General features: G+C 38.4%; 1 protein-coding gene across 6 annotated transcripts in view; it reads right to left on the bottom strand.

The window, feature by feature from the left end:
• zmiz1a (zinc finger, MIZ-type containing 1a) overlaps positions 1-24,878 on the bottom strand; it is a 149,315-nt gene that overhangs the window by 63,225 nt on the left and 61,212 nt on the right. For 5 of the 6 annotated variants that reach the window (XM_051917624.1, XM_051917627.1, XM_051917629.1 and 2 more), the window contains one exon: positions 22,509-22,583. The exons of the other annotated variant lie outside the window; for it this stretch is intronic. The gene's annotated coding sequence lies outside the window, so the exon portion shown is untranslated. The remainder of the gene's footprint in view (positions 1-22,508; positions 22,584-24,878) is intronic. 6 annotated transcript variants of the gene reach the window in all.

Genomic DNA, 24,878 nt, shown 5'->3' with positions numbered 1-24,878 from the left:
TGATTGTACATGGTTAACGCAGGGCTGTTTGATCCTGGAAGAGTGAGGATGTATCTGTAAACACTATTTATTCAGCTTTGATGACGCAGTTTAGCATCAAAGCGTCAGTGCTGTTCCACTGATGTCTGAAACCCATGCTGCAACCCTCACGATAGAGATGACACGCACGCGCGGTCGACACTGATGCACGGAGGCTGCTTCTACACAGATCACTTTGTATCATCTCAGCCTTCATCTACGAACCTGCTCTAAAACATGCGCACACAGACGAGTGTGATAATGAAGTCAGGCTGCCACCTGCAGAACGAGGCAGCTTGCATTCGAGATCAACGTCTGTTTGAGATGCTGCCTTTTGAAAGAAGGAACATGAAATCCTTGTAGCTAGGAGGTACGGACCAGTAGAAACGTTATTTAGTGATCACATTACAAAGGATACTTTGTTTGGAACTTAAAATCTCATTTACTAACAAGTGCGACTCTAAAATTGTCCTGTTTGTATAATTGTTTACAGAAACAGATTGAATCTAATTAATTAAGTGAGTTCGGTCACACAATGTGGGAATGTAACTGTATTAAGCGTTATAAAACATTACTGACAACTGAATTTTGTTACTGTGTGAATGTAGCCAAGCAATAAAGTCTCAAACAAGCAAATGAGAGGTGGAGTTTGGTGATATTGCAAACAGCAAGCAATTATTAGCGATCGAAAGAAAACCCGGCTAATTGGCTTGCTCAGCTCAATACACAGCATGTATATTTAATGAGGCTCGAGTGCTCATCTGATCCCCCCAAAAACATCACAAGGGAAACAACGGTCAATTTCACATGCAGTAAATAATCATTTAGGACGAGTTGCTGCTTATGTTTTATTTCATAACGATTGAGTTTTTCATGTTGGCTTTTGAATTTCTTCGATAATTACTGCTGTAGTGTTGTTCTGTTAGCTTAGTTTAGTTATTCAAGACAACAAATGGCCTCGAACCAGTGCTGCTTTGTCACTACATAATTTTTACAGAAAACTGTTTAAAACAAAATCAATAAGATAATAAAATTATATAAATTAAAATATCTTTTGTATCTTGTATTATAAATTTTTTCGTAAATGTAAAATCTAATTTGTAAATGTGTAAATACTTATATGAAAAAATAAAATATTATATATATATATATATATATATATAGGTGACCCTGAATTAGTCGACGTTTCGAAGCTTCGATAGGTGGAGCCTGATTTGACTACCAATCTCACAGTCGAATCATTGCAGGGGTGTTATGGGACGAGATATGGGGGTGCTCAATATCTGATTTTACATAGACCTACCGGTTTTCTCCTAATAAGTTAATATACAGCCTATTACAATAATGCTATAAATAAAAAATGTGAAAAGAAAGCATCTGTTAATAAATATTTTTAATGTGCGTGAATAAATCCAACCACCACTGTGACAGAGTTAAGTTTCTCTTTCCATGATCCGTGACCAACAAAGGGCATCTTGGCGGCAGGGATTAAATCTTTAACAATGTCTGGAATAAGAAAATCTAAAGTGTAGAATTGGATGCACTTTGAAATGGTAAATGATGATCCAAAAAACGGCCAACGTTAACAAGCTAATGTTAGCTGACTAGCGCACTATTTGAAAAGACTCAAACGGACACAGGGAGATAGCGTGAAAGACTGGATTTTTTATTTTCGATCAGGTAGGGAAAAGTTTCTAGTAGAAAGGTAGTAGAAAGTTGTTTTTCTGTGCCGTGTGTGAGAGAAAATAAAAAGTTGTCTTAAGGCGCGGGTATAGGCCTTACTTCATTTTCCACGTCCCGCTCCATCCCGCTTTATCTCTTGAGTGCGCGAGCCTTTCAAAGTAGCCTATACTCCATTGGTCTTGAGCACGGAAATAGTTCCAAATTGGGCCCAATTAGACATTTTCTCTCCCCAGTGTCATGTGACTCATTAGTGTTACAAGGTCTCAGGTGTGAATGGGGAGCAGGTGTGTTAAATTTGGTGTTATCGCTCTCACTCTCTCATATTGGTCACTGGAAGTTCAACATGGCACCTCATGGCAAAGAACTCTCTGAGGATCTGAAAAAAGGAATTGTTGCTCTACATAAAGATGGCGAAGGCTATAAGAAGATTGCCAAGACCCTGAAACTGAGCTGCAGCACGGTGGCCAAGACCATACAGCGGTTTAACAGGACAGGTTCCACTCAGAACAGGCCTCGACCAAAGAAGTTGAGTGCACATGCTCAGCTTTCATATCCAGAGGTTGTGTTTGGGAAATAGACGTATGAGTGCTGCCAGCATTGCTGCAGAGGTTGAAGGGCGTCAAATTGGTCTGCATGGCTGTCGTCCCAGAAGGAAGCCTCTTCTAAAGATGATGCACAAGAAAGCCCGCAAACAGTTTGCTGAAGACAAGCAGACTAAGGACATGGATTACTGGAACCATGTCCTGTGGTCTGATGAGACCAAGATTTGGTTCAGATGGTGTCAAGCGTGTGTGGCGGCAACCAGTTGAGGAGTACAAAGACAAGTGTGTCTTGCCTACAGTCAAGCATGGTGGTGGGAGTGTCATGGTCTGGGGCTGCATGAGTGCTGCCGGCACTGGGGAGCTACAGTTCATTGAGGGAACCATGAATGAGCAGAGCATGATCCCCTCCCTTCAGAGACTGGGCCACAGGGCAGTATTCCAACATGATAACGACCCCAAACACACCTCCAAGACTACCACTGCCTTGCTAAAGAAGCTGAGGGTACCTAAACCCTATTGAGCATCTTTGGGGCATCCTCAAACGGAAGGTGGAGGAGCGCTGGGTCTCTAACATCCACCAGCTCCGTGATGTCGTCATGGAGGAGTGGAAGAGGACTCCAGTGGCAACCTGTGAAGCTCTGGTGAATTCCATGCCCAAATGGGTTAAGAAAGTGCTGGAAAATAATGGTGGCCACACAAAATATTGACACTTTGGGCCAAATTTGGACATACAAACCGTAGTCGGGGACACCCCTAATTTATATATATATATATATATATATATATATATATATAATATATATATATATATATATATATATATATATATATATATATATATATATATATACACACACACACACACACACACACAAATATTTAGTCACGCATTAAATATTTTTATGATATTACATATTTAAAAATATACATAAAAAGTTAAAAAAAATATATATATATATTTTACATATTTGTTTTTCAGATATTCAGAAGGAAAAAAAAAAAATCTTTATTGCTAAAATGATCAAATCACTGAAATGGATCCACGCTAAGCACCGGGCCCCACTAAGTACCCAATTATGTGTTCAGTGACCTCAAAAGGAGGTGTCACTAACTCTAGCATTAGAAAGCCAAAGCTGTTAAGACTTCAGAGCAGGGCAAAGGCCTACCAATATTAAGTGCTAAAGTACCCTTAGTCTATTTTAGCTTTTATACATGCTCCCAGGCTTGACAGGGGAGAAGAACGTTTGCCTTGCCATAATAGCATTAAACACCTAGCACATGAATGTAAAAAGAGTCCAAGGTTTAGCTGTAAAATGGCCACTGTCAGACAGACTGGCCTTGCTCCGGCTCAGTTCAAAGACTCATTGTTCTGCACGACGAGTCTGATGGAGAATGTGTAAAGAGACGAGCAGGGAGAGAGCAAGGGAGACAGTGAAAAAGAGGCAGGTGGAGGGTTTGATTAATGTGGCCCTGGCTGCTGCCTCCTGCCACACGCTGCCTGGGACAGGCTGGTGGGAGACCCCCACAGCGCAGCCTGCCAGCCCTCACAGAGACCACCAGGTGAGCCCCATTCATCATCGCCCATCCAACACGGCCAGCCCCAGCCCGACAGCCCTAACCCAACCCAACCTGTTCTGGCTGAGATCACTGCACCACCAGGGCCCAAAGAGTTCCAGATAGGGCATCTGCTCACAGAGGGATCACGTCTCTGAGTGCGTTTGTGCGTCGTTCTACTGAAACAGTGGGGAAAGATTATCCCACTGGGTGGATCGCATGCGTCTGTGGTGGGGCTGCGAGTGGGGCAGGGTGGTTTCTGGAGGAGCACAGGCCGGCGTCCAAACCAAACCAGAGAGGGGCCGAGCCTGGCCAAGTCTGGCACAGCGAACGCTCATTAAGATGCTGCAGCCTCGAGACGAACAGCGCTGACTGATGTCAAGGGGTCTGCGCTGCCATAAGGTCACACAGCGGCCCACGCCAGATCATTTACATGAGTGCAACAAACAATCTAGAGACTGAGAAATGAAGCACACATGACAGAAAGGTGAATGTAGATTAACCAGCATCTGTTAGAGAAAACATGTTTTGTTCTCAAGATCAAGTATTTCTAGATTCTAATAAGCTCTCTCGTGAATCTAATCAATGAATTAGCCAAATAGATATCGACAGCCAGGCCTCAACAACAATGTAATATACAGGTGCATTTAGCCGCATTAATTGGTTTACAGAACAAATCAATCAATTATCTCGCTAGCATCAGAATAAAGACACTGAAGTTGAGCTAAAAGGATCAGAGGCGTATTTTTTGTAACGTTAAACAATAGCTACTGATCAGCAGCAGGTGTGCGTTTGTTCATTGTCAGCGATGATGCCGGTGAACGCATGAACAGTAGCTCTGTCGAGGTCTTCGGCACTCTGTGCAAACACAAAAGCTCACCCCGAGCTGCTAAAAGCTGTTGACTGCCGGCCAAATACCAGACACACAAACTGAGGAAAACCATCTGGATTACCTAAATGAATTCTATTTTCTGATGGTAGACAGACTGGGACAGTAACGCCAGACCTAATCTTTTTTATAATCTGTATCAAACGCTGAGCGAGAGGGGGAAAGGGAACAAATGGGAACACTTGCATAACAGAAAAAGATGCCTGATTTTATCCTCGGACTGGACTAAACTGGACAGCCTATTTAAAGAGATAGTTTACCTAAAATGAGAATCATGTCATCATTTGCTGACCCTAATGTCCTTTCTGTACTACTTAATTTCTTCTGTGGAACACTATTTTGAAGAACATTGGCCTCCAAACTAAATAGACCCCATGACTTTCATTGTAGTATGTACACATTTTCAAATGATAATCTTTTGTCTGCACGGAATAAAGTCAGTAACACAGGTTTGGAATGACATGAGGGTGAGTAAAAGATCATTTTCATTTTTGAAAATAATACATAATCCATTTTCAACTATCCCTTTAAAACAAGCAGATCTTCAGCACTTGCTTTTACACAGACACCTAATTTCCTCCCTTTAACATCATGCAGACTAAACATTATCAATGGACAAATGCATATTATATTCTGTTTTTCTTTCCATTCTCAAGCTTTTGAAGCAGAAAGGTCATACAATGGAACAATGATGACATTCAAATCCCTATTACGCCATCCCAGCGTTCATAAGTGTGGCAGAATAAACAGTTAAGAGATGTGAATCAGCTTCAGTACAAGTTAGAAAGGTAGTTTGACACACAGAGAAAGAGAGCGAGGGTGGGGGGGAGGGAATTGAACATTGATTTTGCACACTGCCCTCTCTCTATTACAAGAGGCTGATCAATATGCTTGACACTGTGCAGAGGCAAAATACTGCTAGGCCTGCATATCTGCAGCGAGCATGAGGCCTGTCTGGTAATCATTCTTCCCTTATTGCCTCTCTCCCCACCCTCAACTCTGTTTAAGTGCGACCACACACACATGCAGAGGCAAACACTTACACTTACACTTGCGAGCACAGACAGACACAAAAATACGGGCTGGGCAATGCAGTTAAAACGTTTACTTTCAGCATTCTTATTATACTTGTTATTTACAATGTTACAAGACTAATGTGAGTAAAAATGTTAAAAAGACCATTGTTTAAACCAAACAGTCATTGAAAATATAATGCATCATCGCTACTAAAAACAGTAAACTTATTAGTAAAACTTTAGTAAACTTAATGCCAAATAAAAACCTTAAAGGGGACCTATTATGCAAAATTCACTTTAACAAATGTGTGTCGGCAGTGTGTGTACTGTAAAAATCCACCCACTTCTTTTTTCATATTCCCTATAAATCATAAACAGTGTCTCAGTTATTCGCATTTTCTATACATATGACATCACAATGTATCAGGCCCCTCCCACGACTGGTGACAGTATCTGCCCTGTTAGCTTAGATCCTCCCTTGAGTGAGCTGTACACAGTCCGCTATGTTTATCTCCTCGCTAAAGCAGCTAGTGGAAACACAAGAATGTCTCAGCTACATAATAAACGATCTGAATGTTCTGTTGTTGGCTGTATCAATGAACACAGAACACGGTTTTCCATTCCACAGTGCTTTTTTCCATTGCTTTTCTATGTAAACAAGCTAGACTGGCGTGTCTGCCCATTGCGCTCGCATATCGCATCTTTTACCATGTCTCCCGCGAGAAACGGCATTCTAAAAATGCAGCTCTCAAGTTTAAATTTGTGTCTTGACATCTTGCGTTTTCCAGTGCCCGCGTTTTTAGACGCAAAGACGCGTTGCGTGTGAATGGCCCCGAATGGGATAAAAACACACAAGGCCCATCTAGCGAGTGTTTACATAGAAAATAATGGAAAAGCAGCGCAGTGGAGCAAAAGTGGAATGTTTCTCCTGTTTTGTTGTTGCCGGAGTATGCGAGGCATAAGCTGTAAAAGCATAGCCCTCTTCTGGAAAGGGGGGCGGGAAGCAACAGCTCATTTGCATTTAAAGATACACACATGAAAACAACATGTTTTTGCTTCAAGAAGAGGTATTTTGGGCATGATATAATAAATGATCTGTGGGGTATTTTGAGCTGAAACATCACAGACACGTTCTGGGGACACCTAAGACTTATATTACATAATAGGTCCCCTTTAAGACTATCATGATATTCAGTGTTTATAATGCCAGCAAATTGGCAGAAAAAAATACATATATGAAATTTACATTGCATATACTTTGTGAATACTTAATATATCACCCATCCCTAACACATAATCATGTATAAATTAGATGAAATATGCCCCAATGCAATATGTATGAATAAAAATACATTTTTCAACAAATCCATGCATGTCAGATGGAGACACTGCAAAAAAAATCAGTTTCTCAGTGAGTAGTGATCTTGTTTTTCAAAGAATATCCAACTATCCATAAAACAAGATAAATTTACCTGAGAAGCAAAATACATTGACTTGTTTTCAGAGAATAAATATTAAGTCAAGTATTTTTCTTACCCCAATGGCACATATATACATTATATATATATATATATATATATATATATATATATATATATATAAGTGTAAATCTAACAACACTTAGTGAGGTTTACTCCTAAAACAAGGAAATTTGCCAATGGGAAATTTCTCTAAAAAAGGCTTAATATCACAATTTTGCTTCAAGTAAATTTATCTCATTTTAGAAGTGATTAGATTATTTTAAAGGAAAAAAAAAAGATTTTCAGTGCATATATTCTTGTGAGTATGTTCTCTGACCAAAGTGTGCCGTCTCCTCTTTTTTTTTTTTGAATGTGTGTGTGGATGTGAGTGGAGTGGGCTCACATGGATCAATAGAGCACGAGCTGAGAATCCAACATCTACTGGCCAGAGCACGGAGGGTCAATGAGCCTGGAGCAGGGGTCTACAAAGAGCTTGCTCTCTATCTCTCATTCACTCTGTCTTTTTACCCAGCAATAATCTGGACCTCTAACATGTACATGACCTCTAACATCAACTGATCACAACCTCATGAAAACACGCTCCACTGTCTAACACCTGGACAGGAACATGTTTCACTAATCTGTTCTCTCTGCACCCTCAATCAGTGCCTTAGACCTTTAACAGACAGCGATCACCTAGGTGTTCATTTGATGAATGAAACATCAACCTCAACTCATGGATCATGGATATGTAGCTTAAACCGAACACAGGGAGTTCTACACCATGTCCTAGCCCCACCCACAGTGAAATCCCTTTGGTCTAAACTCCCTTTCCATATCAAATACATTTTGATTGGCTGTGATTGTGTTGCATTTTCACATACAATATGAACAGATTAATTTCTTGCCGCTGGAAATTTATGTTGCTACTGGTTAGGACATAATGATAGTCTGTGTCAGCACATGGATGTTAACAGACACTTGGGTTCATATTGTTGGCACTTCTACAGTTGCTAACTGTGGCCTCTGGATATGGTGACACCTGAGGCTGTGTGTGTGTGTGTGTGTGTGTGTGTGTGTGTGTGTGTGTGTGTGTGTGTGTGTGTGTGTGTCTTTAGCACAGGAGTAAAACGGTGAGGGGAGTTCAGGAAATAAGGGAGTTCCTGTTAGCTGAGGAACGTTGGGTGAGGGAGAGGCCTCACGCCACTGAGACTCACATAACGGTGCAGCGCGTTACTGCTTAACCCAGATAAACAGTTTAAAAAGTCTTATAATACAGGAACGATGAATTTGATAGGCCCAAGTAAGAGCTAAATATAAGTGTTATACATTTATGTATAATTATTGGTATCTCGGGGCCTGTAAACTAACTTTAATAGGCTTAAAGCTGCAGAGTGTAATTTCTGTGCCACTAGCGGCACCAAATGGAATATATAATGACTGCTTAACGGTTTCGAAACCAGGTTTCCTGAACTTTCACTCAGTCCTCCATTGTTCAGCCAAACAGGAAGTTCCATCCAAAACTCGGTTGAGCCAGAAGTCAACATAGTCAACCAAAGCCAATGTTTCTCTTCAAGGAAAACAACTTACAGTTGGCTTACTTATAGCTGTCTTTGCACACTAAACCAGGGTAAGACAAAACACTTTTGTAGGCATCATAACTTAATCATAAAAAATGCAGTCTAATCTAATTAAACTTTTGTACGCTAAGAGGAGCACCAGAGCAAAAAATGCAAAGTGTGCAAAAATGTATATATAAAACATTGTGTGTCAATTTTCACACTTTCCCTTCCCTTTTGTAAATTTTTTTTTTTTAAAGAAATTCATACTTTTCTGCATGGATGCATAAAATTGATCAAAAGTGACAAAGACTTTTACATTGTTACAATGTAATGTACAATCTTTTGAAGTTTCTGTTTATAAAAACATTTAACATTGATAATAATAAGAAATGTTACTTGAGCAGCAAATCAGCATATTAGCATGATTTCTGAAGGATCATGTGACAATGAATACTAAAATATATTAAAATAGATAGTTAACAGTAAAACTGTAATATTTCACAACATTACTGATCAAATAAAAACAAAAACAATAAAAAGATCTTACACACCCCAAACTTCTGAACAGTAGTGTATATTTATAAAAACAAAAAACAAAAAAAACAAAAAAAACACCAAACTTCAAAAAAAAAAAAAAAATGCCTTTCTAATGGTGTCATGAAGGAAAAATGTATGCTGAGCAAAGGTAAGCATACTTACGACTGAATTCTTCAGAAGTTGACTGGCGGACTGTTGTCCTAGCCTGCCCAGAACATCAAAGGCAGTCATTACATAAAGTGTCTGAAAAGCAGTCTCTCTCTTATCTTAATGAGGCTCAGACTTCAGCAAGATGATATTTCAGATATCACCCTATGATGCAGTCCCCAAACATACTGTTGAATCTGAATGCAATGACAAAACTAATCATCCAAGTTTATACAAGACCAGCAAATGTGTTTTATTTGGGGCTCTTAAAGGGATTTGATTCTTGTAACAGAGCGAGTGAGGACGTCTGCCCTGTCTTGTTTAGGTGTTAATCATTTTTCTTACTGTTGGAGAGGTCTGAGCGCACACCTCAAGCTCTGGTCATGTCGTGTCTATGTCTGGCTGTTGAAACTTGTCTGTATGCTTAGGTCACAGCCTGGAGCTTTCAATGAGGGTTTTATGCAGCGGTTTTAGCTGAAGCTTTACCTGGACATGCTCCCAAAGCAGCCCTCCGCCTTCGATCAAAATTCATACCCTCTTCATTATGATTTAATGCTCCTCGCCAGATTCTCTAAATGAATCCTACACAAATAACATGGCCATTAGGTCATTTAATATCCTGAGTCTAAACGTGTGGGGCCCCTGGGATTCCACTCTTGTCTAGACATATGGAAGCACTCACACATGCACGCACTAGCTCGCACACATGTACACAGAATGCATGGGTCCCCCAGGAGCAGCAAAGGCAAAAGGACCTGAAGAAAAAAAAAAAAAAAAAGAAGCAGGAGCAAAATAATCAGGCATGCCTTGGACACCACGCATTTATCAAGGCAAACAGAGCATCCGCACATAACCATAGGTTCTCGTACCGTTACCCGGGCTCATCTCCCCTGGCAACATTTCCTTGGATACAGAGTGGGGACTTGAGCAGTTAAGAGGCGAGAAAACAAAGAGATTTGCTGACGGACATATTGTGTGAGGCTGGGGCCCCCAAACTGAGTCCCCCCTTCCACACACATGCCTCACAAGTGTGACCTCTGAACCCTGGCAGGGGCCCAGCACACAGGGCCATGGCACAGGTTGAAACTTAAGCTCCTGTGTTGCCGTTCAGTTAAGATGCAGAAGACAACTGGCCATGGTGCGCATCCCAGGAAAGACACATGCAAGCGCTTTTCTATAAAGTTTCATTTTCACTACAAAACATCTTATCAGTATTTAAAAAAAAAAAATGTAAATCTAATGTAAAATACTGTAATTTTTCTATTTATATAAATTAATATTTATATTATATTTATTATATTTTCTATTTATATTACTACATTAAATATTATAAGAAAAAATAATTATATATATATATATATATATATATATATATATATATATATATATATATATACACACACACACACACACATACACACACATACATATACATAATAATCCATTTATTTTTCCATTTATATGAATTCATATTTATATTTATTATGTTTTCTATTTATATTACAACATTTAATATAATATTTATAAGTAAAACTATATTAAAAATAAAAATATATATATATATAAATATAAAATAGTGATATGTATACACACTATTTAATCTATAATCTATCTATCTATCTATATATATATATAATCCATTTATTTTTTTATATTAATTAATATATATATATATATATATATATAATATTTATATATTAATATTTATATTTAAGTTTTCTATTTATATGATTACATTTATTATTATACTTATAAGTAAAAATAATTTTATTAAACATTAAATATATATAAATATAAAATAGTGATTTTATATATATATATATATATATATATATATATATATATATTTTTTTTTTTTTTTTAATTATATTTTCTATTTATATTATTACATTTAATATTGTATTTATAAGTAAAAATAACTATTAAAATATATATATAAAACGTTTTTTTTTCTCCCCAGTGTAATGCATGCAAAAATGGAACACAAAAGATTTGTGCTATTATTTATATGCTTTCACTGAAACTGGCTTTTTGACACAGTGTCTCAATGCAGGAATGTGGAGTGATTTTCTCTGCTTTTCACACCTTCATAATAAGCTGTCTGATGCTTTGTTAACAGATGAACAGATTTAAGATGACACAGTGGGGGGAGGAGGGACAGACAAGCGGAGGAGTGACAGTCAGCTTGTCCTCTGCATGGCGCTACGTCAGGAGACGCGCTGTTTGGTGGTTGGTCTTCACGTCGACAGAACGCCGCGTGTCAGCTCACCGCCTGAGCAGGCGAAGGGGGGAACAAAGGCTCAGTGAAGGAGGCTGGTAATGATCTGAGAGCCTGCACAATGTCTGCAGAAATTCCCCTTGATGCAGACGGCAGCCACCCAGAGCAGGCCCCTGAGAGCCGGGTTAGAGCCAGTAATATGTCTCGCACTCTCAGAGAGACAACCAGGCTGAGAAAGCAAGAGACAGAGAAGAGGGAAGGATGAGACTTTTTCAGACAGATCCAACTGCAAGTGTAACCATCAGAAGGGTGGTTGTTCATGTAGAGCAGATGACATAGACCCTTTCAGAAAGCTTTTAACAGATTGGCAGTGAAGAAATGAATAAATACACAAAATAAGATCATTGGCCAGTCTGCCATAATCCAACCAGTAAAGAGGGCAGTGTGTCTGCTCTCTGGAAGCTCCTAACGGCAGAGGGAAGTATAAGGCTCAATATTGACATGACCTCATTACACAACAGCTAGTGGACTAACGCTAATTAAAAGGAGAATGCAGCACGTATTGGGTTGTCACTCATTACCTTACAGGGAGTACATTTAACTAACAAACATTAGTGGACAGTCTTGGCACTTTTAACAGCTCAAACAGTATGAGAAGGAAGGGTGCATGTGAACTGGTAATTGATAATGGGATATAAAGAGTGACCTGAGAACATACAAAAAAATCTAATTTTAATGTAAATCTAATGAAAATATAATTGTATTTTATATTGATGTAAAATCAAATACAAATATGTCAGATTATGCACTATTTCTAGGTCGCTAATTAAATAATCAAGTGTATGACATTAGTCAGATTCCATCAATTTGGATTTTTATGCAAATTTTCAAATATAACCAAAAACGGCTGGATGAACACAAAAGTTGTGTTGTTTTGTTGACTTTCATTGTATGGACAAAAACAGTTCTTTTCTATTAAAAAAAAAAAATGTGTATATGTGACTGAATAATGACCCTGGACCACAAAACCAGTCATAAGGGTCACTTTTTTGACAATTTTCTTCAACTTTCCATTGATGTATGGTTTGTTAGGATAGGGCAATATTTGGGCAAGATACAACTATTTGAAAATGTGGAATCTGAGGGTGCAAAAAAAAAAAAAAAAAAAAAAATCAAAATGTTGAGAAAATCACCTTTAAAGTTGTGCAAATGAAGTCCTTAGCAATGCATATCCACTCACAAAAGTAATTTTTTGATATATTTACAGTAGAAAATTTACAAAATATCTTCATGGAACATGATCTTTACTTAATATCCTAATATTTTTTTGGCATAAAAGAAAAATCGGTAATTTTGACCCATACAATGTATTGTTGGCTAAAGCTACAAATATACCTGTGCGACTTATGACTGGTTTTGTGGTCCAGGGTCACATCTGCTACTATTACCTGCCAGAACTAAGACATCTGTTGCCGATCGCTAGCTAACATGTAAAGTCTGCTTTATTTGCTAAATCATTTCAATATTCAAATATTGAATACCGCAATACTCAAATTAAATTAGCAAATTGGAACATAACAATTGAGCAATGGAAGCTGGAAATCTGCAGTTCACTTGAAGCACAAGATCCTCTTGGAACATCTCAAATTATCCTGGATAACACGGATAACACTTTAAATAGTGGGCTACTCCAAGTGGTGACACTTTAAAGTCTTAAGCAAATATGAGGAGACAAATTGTAGCCTGATTCTTCTAAGCAGTGGTGGATGAACTACACTGCGTCTAAATAAGTTCATTAAAGCAGTAGGAATAGGCCCTAAAGACCAGAAGGACCTGACTGAATAGATGTTTAGTCCTTTTTGTTGAGTTAGTAATCCAAAGTCCTGTCTCTAAGCCCCATCTCCTCCCTGAAGGCTAGCACCCTCACTTCGACCCCCTATTCACTCTCACACACACACACACACACACACACACACACACACACACACACACAACCGACCTAACCCCCCCTCACACGAGCAATCTCTTGCTTTCTGCTCTTGTTCTATTTTTTCACTTTGGCACAGGCATCTCCGGTGTGATATTTTTGCCTAAAAATGATTAAAAACAGCAGAGAATGAAGGCATTTGTAGTAATGAGAGCACGTAAGCTGCGGTTTGTGGCCGCAGGAGTAATTAAACTCCCACACGGCATCTTGAGGGGCTGAGGAGGTGCGCTCTCCTGAGGCTGCCGCCCATTTTCTGTGGGCTGCTGGGAGCCGCGCCGCACAGTGCTGCGTGGGGCCTGAGGGACGCTAACAGATGAATCCCTGTCATTAAAAAGGATCACCCGCCTCTCGGGAATCGGCTCCTTGCACTGAAAACATATCTCTTAAGGAGGAAAGGGCTATCGCAATCTCTAACCCAGACGCAAACATACAAGTACAAATACACCCGATTGCCCCGTGCTGTATTTATGCGCTCTGGTTTGTAATCTATTTTCAGGCTTTTGTTCTCTGTCCACAAATAAAATGTAGGTTTACACTGGTTGGAATACAACTTTCCTAGCCCAGCAATCCCCAACCGTGAGTATACACATCCCTGGGGGTCTTTAAAGGGATAGTTCTTCCAAAACTGAAACGAATTCCTATTTACTTGTTCTCATGTCATTCTGAACTCGTATGCTATTTTTTCTTCTTCTGTGGAACACAAAAGAAGATATTGAAAGAGATTGCGAAAAATGTTCATGGTGTTCAGTGTTGTTTTGGACCCCATTGACTTTCATTGTATGGACAAAAACAGTTTAAACATTCTTCAAAATATCTTTTTTAAATGCATATAGCTTTAAAACAAGCATTTTTCCCCCCCTTTTTTGGGGGGGTAGGTCAAGTAGGCTCCAAAGGATATTGGAAAGATTTAATCTTAGAAGCCAAAATTATGAAAAAATATTATTATTATTAATTCATTATATTTTAATACTAATAAGAATAACACTAATAATATCAAAATGTAGTTATAAAATAACAGACTCTATATTATCCAGAGAAGTGTTTCTCACATCAAAGTTATTGTAAATTGGTGTCTTCTTTCTTTCTATATGGAAACGAACATGTGGTAGGTCATATGCATTGTGCCCTTTCCAGCTGTCTATCTATACATAGATGAAACGTCCATCTGATTCATATTCAGGCAGCAGCTGTGCGTCTAATAATTAAGAACGATCAATGCGATGTAGATTGCGCGAACATTTATACAATAACCTTTCCCGCTAAGCACTACCATGTTAACCGAACACAAGCCGATCGGGACAGATTGGTGTCGCAGCTCAAAACGTGGTGCATATTTAGAACATACTGAGGTACAGAGATAAAAGAATGTGCTGTTCTCCATGGCTTTTCAGTGAGCGGGATAAAGCCCTCTTTAAAGGGGATTTGGCCTATCAGGAATGTCTATATCTGGAAGCTGATACAGCCACAGAGATTGTAGATCATTTTTCATGTACAAATCTGCTTTGGCTCAGAAAGGCAGGCAGGCAGGCAGGAGAACAGCAGAGGGCAGGGCGAATGCGAACGAGGATGCGGATGCATCCAGGGGGAGGGGAGGGTGACTAGGGCACTGTCCACCACCATCACCCCTCCTCACATCCATGACTCTGCCTTGGGCCTTCCTTCCCAGTTGCTCGGCCAGCTGAGCAATCAGGTCAGTCGGCTCTTCCTGCGTCCCCCCTGGTCAATTGTTCCCTCTCCACGCCTCGTGTGCGGCCCGCAGCTGTGGCGAAATGATGTCATATCTGATCCTAAGGCAGGCAGAGTGTCTCGGCGTAAACACAGAGCAGGGGGTGGAGGGGCTCCGACCGGAGACAATGAGCCGGGTGAAGTTATGCCAATATTTCTGATGATCTCTGCACTTTTCACAGGAAACGAAAAAAGCATGTTTTCCAAACCCACGTTTCCATGTTTGCCATTTCTCTTCAGCATCAGGTGGGCTCAGCACAAGACGGCTTCGGAATAAATAAAAAAAACAGCTTTTTATTCTTGCATTTGTATCTTTATTCTAGCGGAATAGGGCAATATTATTGCCACAATCAATACAGTCTCTCAAAGGACTGGTTATTGGGTTGGTGTGTATATCTGCTGCAGTGGGGCCATTGTAAAGCCATTATTTTCACTAAATCATTTCTCTAGGAGATAATCCAGGCATTAGCCATGCTTGGGAGCATTTAAACAAGCAGCAACCCGGCCATTTGTAGTCTGTCTCTCGGTGAACAACTAAGCGCATACAGAGACAATATTGTTGTAATGCAATATCCACAAACTCTCAGCCAGCGCATTCAGGAAAGCCACACTCCAATAACGCAAGTATAACAGAGCGGAAAATGTAAGTCAGCTCCCTCCACTTGTGGGGTGATTATGATGCCACCGGCTCTAAACAAATCAATCGCTGCTTCAGAACATGAGAGGATTCCTAAAGCACGCGGAAAACAGTTTGAACATGTTACAGTGCATGTGGATTTAGAGTCCACCAAGAAAGAGAAATCCAAATCCAGCAGCCTGCCTTTGGGGAGGAAAGCACAGACCGCTGGGCTTGTTATGGATATTGTTTGGAGGTCCTCTGAGAAAAACAAGCAGTATGAATGAAGCGTAGCTGCTTTTCTGATGCAGGAGTACCGAGCGTATAAACAAGCAGGTGATTTGATTAGGTGCGTAATCGAGTGAGTACAAGAGGCCGCACTGGTCCTACTCACACCAACACTTAACTGGCACACTGACAAGCTTCCTGTGCTTCTAATGAGAGGTTTTTGAATGTAGTGTGTACTTCAAATACACGCACATACACACCGTTGGGATTCTGGGACTCAACTCATTTGTCTGTTTGTTTTTCTCAGGTTTTCATGTTCTAGAGGTGCACAATATACAAAATATATAATGAAATTATTATTGATACTAACAGTGAAATTGCAACCAATAATTTTAACCGATAATGTGGTACAGAATATTTGCTTTCAACATCAGAAATGTGCCTCAGGTTGTCTGCTTTTATTCAATTGAACTGTTTATGCATCTTGCATATCAATAACATGCTTGTATTCTTCTAGTCGAGACCTTTACAACGATAAATAACACATGACTACCTAATTTGTATGATGTCTTTACTGATTCCAATTATGTTCCAATCCAATCATAAATATATTTGATAAATTATGCAATGAAACATAATTTTGTCAGCAAAATAACAAGCATAAGAGTTGCTCTAATTGCTTATATGCAAAACATTTTATTAATGGCAAGCCTTTAAATAACATCTATTTTGTGAAAAAGAGTATAAATTAGTCACTCCAGTTGAAAGAGTTAGAAATTAAAATTAAAATAAAATAAAAACAAAGATAAAATAAAATAAAATAAAATAAAATAAGATCAAATAAAATAAAATAAGATGATAAGATAAGATAAGATAAAATAAAATAAAATAAAATAAAATAAAATAAAATAAAATAAAATAAAATAAAATAAAATCTGGCCACAACAAGCTGTTGATTATCGGTTATCATTATCGACTTAGAATTTCGTTATGGGTGCATCCCAACTCACAGAAACAGATTCCATCTCAATCATTTTCCTATAAAATGCCAGGATTACCATAGTGGATTCCACGGTGAAGTTGAAAGACATCCATAATTGAAAGCTGTTTAAAAGAAAAACACTTTAATCATTAATTCCTTTACTTTTCAATATTTATCTGATTCCTAAAACAAACTGAGAAAAGCATCAAATGTAACACACCTGGTCAGAGCAAATGCGTGAGTAGGAAGGAGTCGACAATAAAGACATTATACTGTAAGTATGATCTATTTCTGCACCTGCACTAAGCTCTACACACCCCTTTCATAAACAAGAGCTTCTCTTTTAACACTTTACCTTGGAGCGCTATTGTGCAGAGCGGTTTTGAACAAACCTTTCAATGATATCTGCCATCTTTCGTCTGTGTTGAAATCCAATCACCCGGAAATCACTGAAGAGGCAAATAATGGTGCAATGATATGATAAACGTAAGAAAAGGCTTTCTAAATTGGCAACTGTTCTATAATTTAGATGTCCACACAAGTTCAATTTGTCCAAGAAATTCAACAGGATCTCCACAGAATATCCTCTGCAAATAGAGGGAGGAAATAAGCTTCACTGGCAGGTTTCTCCAGCTCGATAGGGCACAGAGGGCACACAGTAACCAGCATGTTTCACCTCATTTCTCCAGGGCCCAAGGAAACACAGCTAATGATGTAATGAAGTAAACAGCGATTTACATCTGCGGAGCCTGTGCCTACACGCGATGTCCTGGCAGAAGCGAATGAGATCATGTCTCGGCCTGCTCCAAGGACATGAATATTTACAGTTTAGACTGGAACAGGGCTGTAAATAACGTAAAGGGCCCCAGGTAAACTACAGACCCATTACATGTCTTACTGTCTAAGGGTCAGTTCAAATTAACAGTTCGACACTACTAACTAAATTTTTTTAGTAGCGTGACAATAGCTTGTTGTGTTCAAAACAATAGTTTTTGCATTATCAAGCTACTTTTTACAAGTGTAGCATGACAAAAACAAACTGAAGGAAAAATCTGTTTATTCAATTGGTTCATGTAAATGAACTCGTTCCTAAAAAGATTCACTGATTCATTTGAGTAGCTGAGCTACGCCTGTTATTTAGCAAAATATTTGGATAAAAGTGGTTTATTACTATATTTTTAAAAAAAAAAGCATTTTTCTAAATTTTATTCATCAATGTGTAAATGTATCTATTCAAGTTGTCACACTAATTGAGACGTCATTTTTTTTGTGCCATTAAAAAAGAAATTACTCTTAAATAGCTTCAAATGTAACTATTTACTTCAAAAAGTGTGGCTTAACTATGTTAAATTATGAGTAGCTTCAAAGCAGCTTCCTCAACATCTCTCAATTTCTGATTTATTGCAAATTAGATCGGTCGGAATGTGTGGTTAACTGTGTGTCTGTCTCCAGAAAACGCAACCTCCTCTGATCTGCTTTTGCCCTCTAATGTTATTTGTCTCAGCTCTCTTCAATCCCCTTTGGATGGTCGATTCTAGTGCTCATCTGTCTGCACAAGCAAGGTTAAAAGTACACAGGCATGGACCTTGCAATGGCCAAGCATTAAGCCCGAGAAATCAAGTGTGTTATTTATGAACCATTCGGCCATTGATTATGCTCACCTGAGCAAAGGGTGAAGCACGCAAGGTGCCCGTAACACTGGTGGCCCTACCAGGAATTCATCTGTTGTTTGAAGTTGGTACAGTAGACCTTATATTACCATTAACATGGTCATACAACATCAACTTTGGAAGGGTTAGGGATAAAACAGAGGCTAGGCTATTTTTTCATGCTATGCTACTTATGCAAATCAGGTAGTGGCACAAGCACACCAAAAAATCTGTAATGAAGGCAATTTGCATGCCAGGATTCCCCATTTTGTACATGGTTCTAGGTGACAACAGACTACTGCAATCTGACATACTTTAACGGGACTATCGCTCCACCACTGCAATCCAGACACCTTAATCAGCTCTTTAAAATGACAAAAGTATGGAATATAGACCGTTCTAATGCTCTTGATCATCAAATAATGAATGTACTGCTCACAATGAATAGAAAATGTAAATAAAACTGAGTTTATGGCATGCTTTGTGTGGGTACTACTGGCGCAACATTAAATCCACTCGGCAAATAGCACTAGCTTAAGTGAACAATGTGCAAAAGTGAACAATGTGCAATCTACAATACAACAAAATCCTATTCTTAATGAGTATTTATCTAATTTTTCACTTAAAATGTTATGTAACACTAATTCTCAAGTCAATTTATCTAGTTTTAAAAAGATCCAAAATTGAAAATTCTGTCATTTTCTCACCATCATGTCATTCCAAACCTCTAAAACATTCTTTCTTCAGTGGAACAAAAGAAAGTTTGGGTCAAAACAAAATTGCACCAAATTGATTTCATTCAATTTACAGACAAAATAAATCATCTTTTGTATTTTACAGAAGAAAGCAAGCCTCTTAAAACTAGATTGCGGGTGGATAGTGAATAATGCAAAGGTGAAATACTGCACATCGGATGTGCGAATTCATTCCTAAATGAATTCATTCCATCAGTTTTGAGAATCAAAACACTACAGAAACAGCATAAATTGTTCTGATTGGAGTTATGTCAGATATGTGGTCTCTAGAAAAAAAAAAAAGAAAAAAATAATCTGATATATTTGGGATGTTAGTTTTTTTTCTGATGTCATTCATTGGCAGACTGCTGAGTTTAAAGCCCTTCTTCTGTTTTCTCTGAGCTCTCAGCTATGTAGTGCAAGAAGCAGTAAAATTAATCACTGAAATCATGAACCCATGTCAAACATGTGACTTAGTATGAAATCATTCTGATTATAGCTAAAATAATCCTGACCGCATAGTCCAACTAAATGACCTTTTGAATCATTATTAAACAAACATCCTGACAGACAACCTGCTAGCTCTCCAGATCCGCCTGCCTTTCATGCACACAAATTTGTGGGTTTGTGGTATGATACGGAAATTTATTCCTGCACAAACGTCAAAAGGCTGCCACGTTTCACTATTAGATCAAAATCAAAACATGATTAACTTATTACGACTGGATGTTTTCCTGGCTACAGCAAAAATCTCAAGGACTCCATAAAGATTCCTTTGATGCTCTTGGTCAAATGGCTAGTGTTCGGTGCGCAGTCTCAGCTTTGCTTCTGACATTAGAGGGTTGGAGCTATTTTAAGGAGACCCCAGTGCCTCTGGCAGGTCCACCACACGCCACTGTACAGCGGCTTCCATACAGCTGAAGAATGGCTCCATTATTCCCCCACAAACTCATATACTTTCACAGAGGTCCACCCACTTCTGACCTGATCTCGCTGAAACACACCACTATCGGAAATTCCCCCGTTTTGTGAAGGTGGGAACAAAACAGAACAGAATGAATCACTGAATAACAGGAATAAAGGTTGAAAATAGACATTTTTAAGGAACATTTTAAAGAGTTTGATCTTTTTATCTTAAAGTCTTGAAGATTTTACCTAGTGTAAGGCTTCTATAATGCATGCAGCAATTAATTAGCCATGGAATTATTTTATATACACAGTTTTTTTTTTTTTTGGGTGAAGATTGTGTCCAATTACCAAACTAAATGATTCATAATCTTTCAGTTCAACAAAATAATTGCTTGTCACATGCCAGAGCAGATGGTACAGTTCCATGCGATATTTCTGTAAATAAAACAAATAAAGTGCCTTTATCAGAAAGGACATTAATTATCTATATACAATACCATTAAAACGTTCGGGGACAGTAATACTTTTTTTTTTTTTTTCAGAAAGGATGCATTAAATTGATCAAAAGTGACAGTAAAGACTTGTATTTCAATAATGTTCCTCTTAACTTAATATTCATCAAAGAATCCAAAAAAACATATCAAGGTTACCATAAAATAATAAGCAGCACAACGTTGATAATAATAAGAACAACTTATAAGAAATCAGCATATTAGAACGATTTCAGTATTCAAAGATCATGTGACACTGAATACTGGAGTAATGGCTGTTAAAATTAAAAAAACAGAAAACAGTTAAACAGATATATTAAAGTGTAATAATATTTCTGTTTTTACTGTATTCTGATCACATAAATGCAGCCTTGGTGAGAATAAGAGACTTCTTTCAAAAACAACACCAAAACATCTTACTGATCTAAAACTTTTGAATGGCAGTGTATGCAATAAATAAAACTTTTAAAAAATCCCTAAAATCAGCTAATAAACCATATGGTAGCTTTGTAAAATCCTCTACAAAGCTAAAAAAAAAAAAAAAAAAAAAAAAATCTGTGTTTCATCATTCTGACACTCGCTTTGTCACCAAGTCAAACAAGAACCCATCCACAAATATATAGCCTGCCCTGTGTGTTTATCCGAGTGTGTATTTGTGTACATGTGTGTGTGAGAGCATCAGGAAATACCAGGCCAAGCATTCCAGCTCGTCAGCACCTCTGGCCCTCATGTGACTGGAGATACACAGCCCAGATTGTGTGTGCAAGTTTGCTCAAGAAGCATGATAAGAAAATTTAGTAAAAGTGAGGGAGAGGGAGGGGTAAAGAAAGGATAATCTGATATGCATGACTTGTGGTTTCTCCCAGCGCCTCTCTTTTCTTTGCCCTGGCAGAAATGGCAGTTTGCATCCATAATTTACAGGCTTCTCCTCTCCCTCTTCTCCTGGCAATCTGGTCTTTATGCTCCACCCCCATCCCAAACTTATTAGCATATTGTAGATGCTACCCAAAAAAAGCACACATTTTCACCTTCAAGCCGTTCTACATCTCATCAGTACACAAGACCAGGCAGAAAGCGGTGAATGTGTATTACAGGCTCGGGATGAAACACTTTATGCCACATGTGCTGTTTAGACAAATGTCTTTGACTGCCTGCTAAAACAGATTTTTTTCCCCCAAAGAATCTCACATCTCAGTAATTGTGCCTGCCTTTAATAATCACATAAAAAACTGACACTGACGTTGTAAGGGGGAACAACAAAGCAGCAAGTGATTTGAGAGGCCCCGCTGCTAATTATGACTCATGTTATACAGAACGTTCTGTTGCTGCTCAAAAACACTAAATAAATTCGTCGTTTGACTGCGCTCAAGAAATATGAGCGTCTGACACGACAGCGTGAATGCTTTCCCGTTTTTAGCACCAATTAGCCATTCGAGTTAATTCAGGAAAGTTGTTTTGAAGATAACACCATACGAGCGGCACATGTGTGTGCAAATCTGCGATTAGGTGAACAATCATTAGCAGAAATGAGCAGTGAAGGATCATCAGTCAAAGCGCTTACCGGAGGATGCAGTAGATTTCTTTGTTCAGTGTTTGGCAAATTCACTCACATATCTTCATCAATCATAGAAGTGATCTGGAATTTAAAAAAGAACACATTATATTAATCCTTTGCCAAAGTAAATGATGTGCACGGTTACACGTGTTCTTCTCAGTATTCATAATCCCCCGTTCTGTACCTTCCCTGCTTGATAATGTCACACTTCTAAATAAAGGAAGCACACGGTTAGGCTTATTCTGCACATGGGATCATGTACCATTATAATCTGTGGCATTTACCAGCTAGCGTAGGAGACAATCTAACTGCTATAGTGACAGTACTGAACAGCAACTGTTTATATTTTTCATAAACAACAACCAAATCAAATTACAAGAAAAATGGATTTCTTAAAAAAAAAAAAAAATTATTATATATATATATATATATATATATATATATATATATATATATATATATATAAAATTGCTGATCCAACAACTGATCCAACCACTGATTCAAACAAAGAGATGTAGATGCAGAAACCTAAATGATTGTGTATTTTAGAACTCAGTTTTGCCGTACGAGATATCAGATTAGTAATTTGCATTTTAAATTTTAAAAGTTTATCTTTAAATTGTTGGTCTATTTAATACTCATGTTTGTTGTAACATCAAAATAATTCAGTGTTTTCTATGACAAATATCTTTCAATAGAAGTTCAATAAAAAAACAAAACCTATGATATCCTGCCATTGACAGCATTAGATTTATTTTGAGCACTTAAAACACCAAATTCCTAAAAAATATCATGTTAAAAATATTTGTGCATAACTTAAATGCATAACTAGAGAAAACAGGAAAAAAAAAAGACCGTTGTCTTCCCTTTCGCCAAATAGGTAGGAAAACTTCAACACCCATAATGCAATAGGCATGTTGCCATCCAAGGCGACTCCCACCAGCCTGCTAAGGATATGCTTGCCAGAGTCAAATATTGTTCTGCTTTAGCTGGAAATACTACGTAGCAAACTTTTAGTCATGATGGTGTCAACTTGTATTGTTCCCTGGTGCCACAATTCAAAGGGTAAACGTTTAGCGGGAGTGAGATATTTTTGGTTTTCGCGAGTTGTCAAAAACTTTTGCTGACAAATAAATGTGAATTTCTCTGTCCAGGTAACATGGAGAATGAGTAAACATTGTCCATGTACATATACTACTGACACTGTAACAATACAAAGCAGGTTGAAAATCGTTACACGTCTATGTAAGTAGGTGGTCTATGTAAGTTTTTGACTGTATAAAAGCACAAAAATACCATAATATGTTTGCAGATATTTATTAAACATGCTGAGTTCACATAGTCGTTTCTCTGAAAACCATTGCTACAGACTATATTTGAAATTTGCCTTCCGTGTCGGAATTTCTGTTTTTGTTTTGGTCTGTGCCAGTCGGCAGAAAACACATGCAGCGAATTGCAGCCATGGAAGCCAGCGAACAAACTGGGTCAGCGATCGCAGATTCTACCCGACCTAAAAAGCCTCAGCGTCCATCTAAAAATCTCTATGAATGGGAGCATATTAAAACGCGATATCAACTCATCATAAAATCAATAAATCAACTAATTATCTTACAGTGTGTAAGTCTCCTCACCTCCCAATGTCAAGTGAGCTCGCTCCTGTTGAGTGTCTTCAAATTGGCAACCCGCGTGAGCGTCGAGTCTGAGGAGGAGGGGGGCGGGGCAAACAATATTTTGAATTTGGACTGAAGTACCCATTTCAACCACTAGCTGTCACTTACATAAAGCACCTTTAAGTAGTCATGGAAAAAAAGTTTTCTTCTTGTGAGGGTCCTAATCACCCTGTTAGAGTTTGCATTACATTAAAAACAGACTGACTGTGTACTATCCCTTACTGTGCAGGGGGTGTGGTTTTAGTAACAACAATATTAAAGGGGACTTATTATGCCTCTTTTCACAAGATGTAATAAGTCTCTAGTGTCCCCAGAATGTGTCTGAAGTTTCAGCTCAAAATACCCCACAGAATATTTATTATAGCTTGTCAAATTTGCCCCTATTTGGGTGTGAGCAAAAACACGCCGTTCTTGTGTGTGTCCCTTAAATGCAAATGAGCTACTGCTCCCTGCCCGCTTTCCAAAAGAGGGTAGAGCTTTAACAGCTCACGCTTCGGTTGCTCAACAACAGCAAAGTTGGAGAATCTCAGGCAGCCAAAATGACGATTGTCAGTAATGGTGTTCAGCCTTACGTTGTTCAAACCGGAGTCGGACACTGATGGAGAGACTCAGGAAGAAGTTACAACTTTTAGAATGCAACTGGACATTTCTGAATGGTTAGTGGATAAATTTATGTAGTTGCTGTTGAGTTAATTCAACTAACCGA

Source organism: Ctenopharyngodon idella, chromosome 13 (genome assembly GCF_019924925.1).
Source record: "Ctenopharyngodon idella isolate HZGC_01 chromosome 13, HZGC01, whole genome shotgun sequence".
Lineage (NCBI taxonomy): Eukaryota > Metazoa > Chordata > Actinopteri > Cypriniformes > Xenocyprididae > Ctenopharyngodon > Ctenopharyngodon idella.
This window is presented reverse-complemented; position numbering and strand designations above follow the sequence as displayed.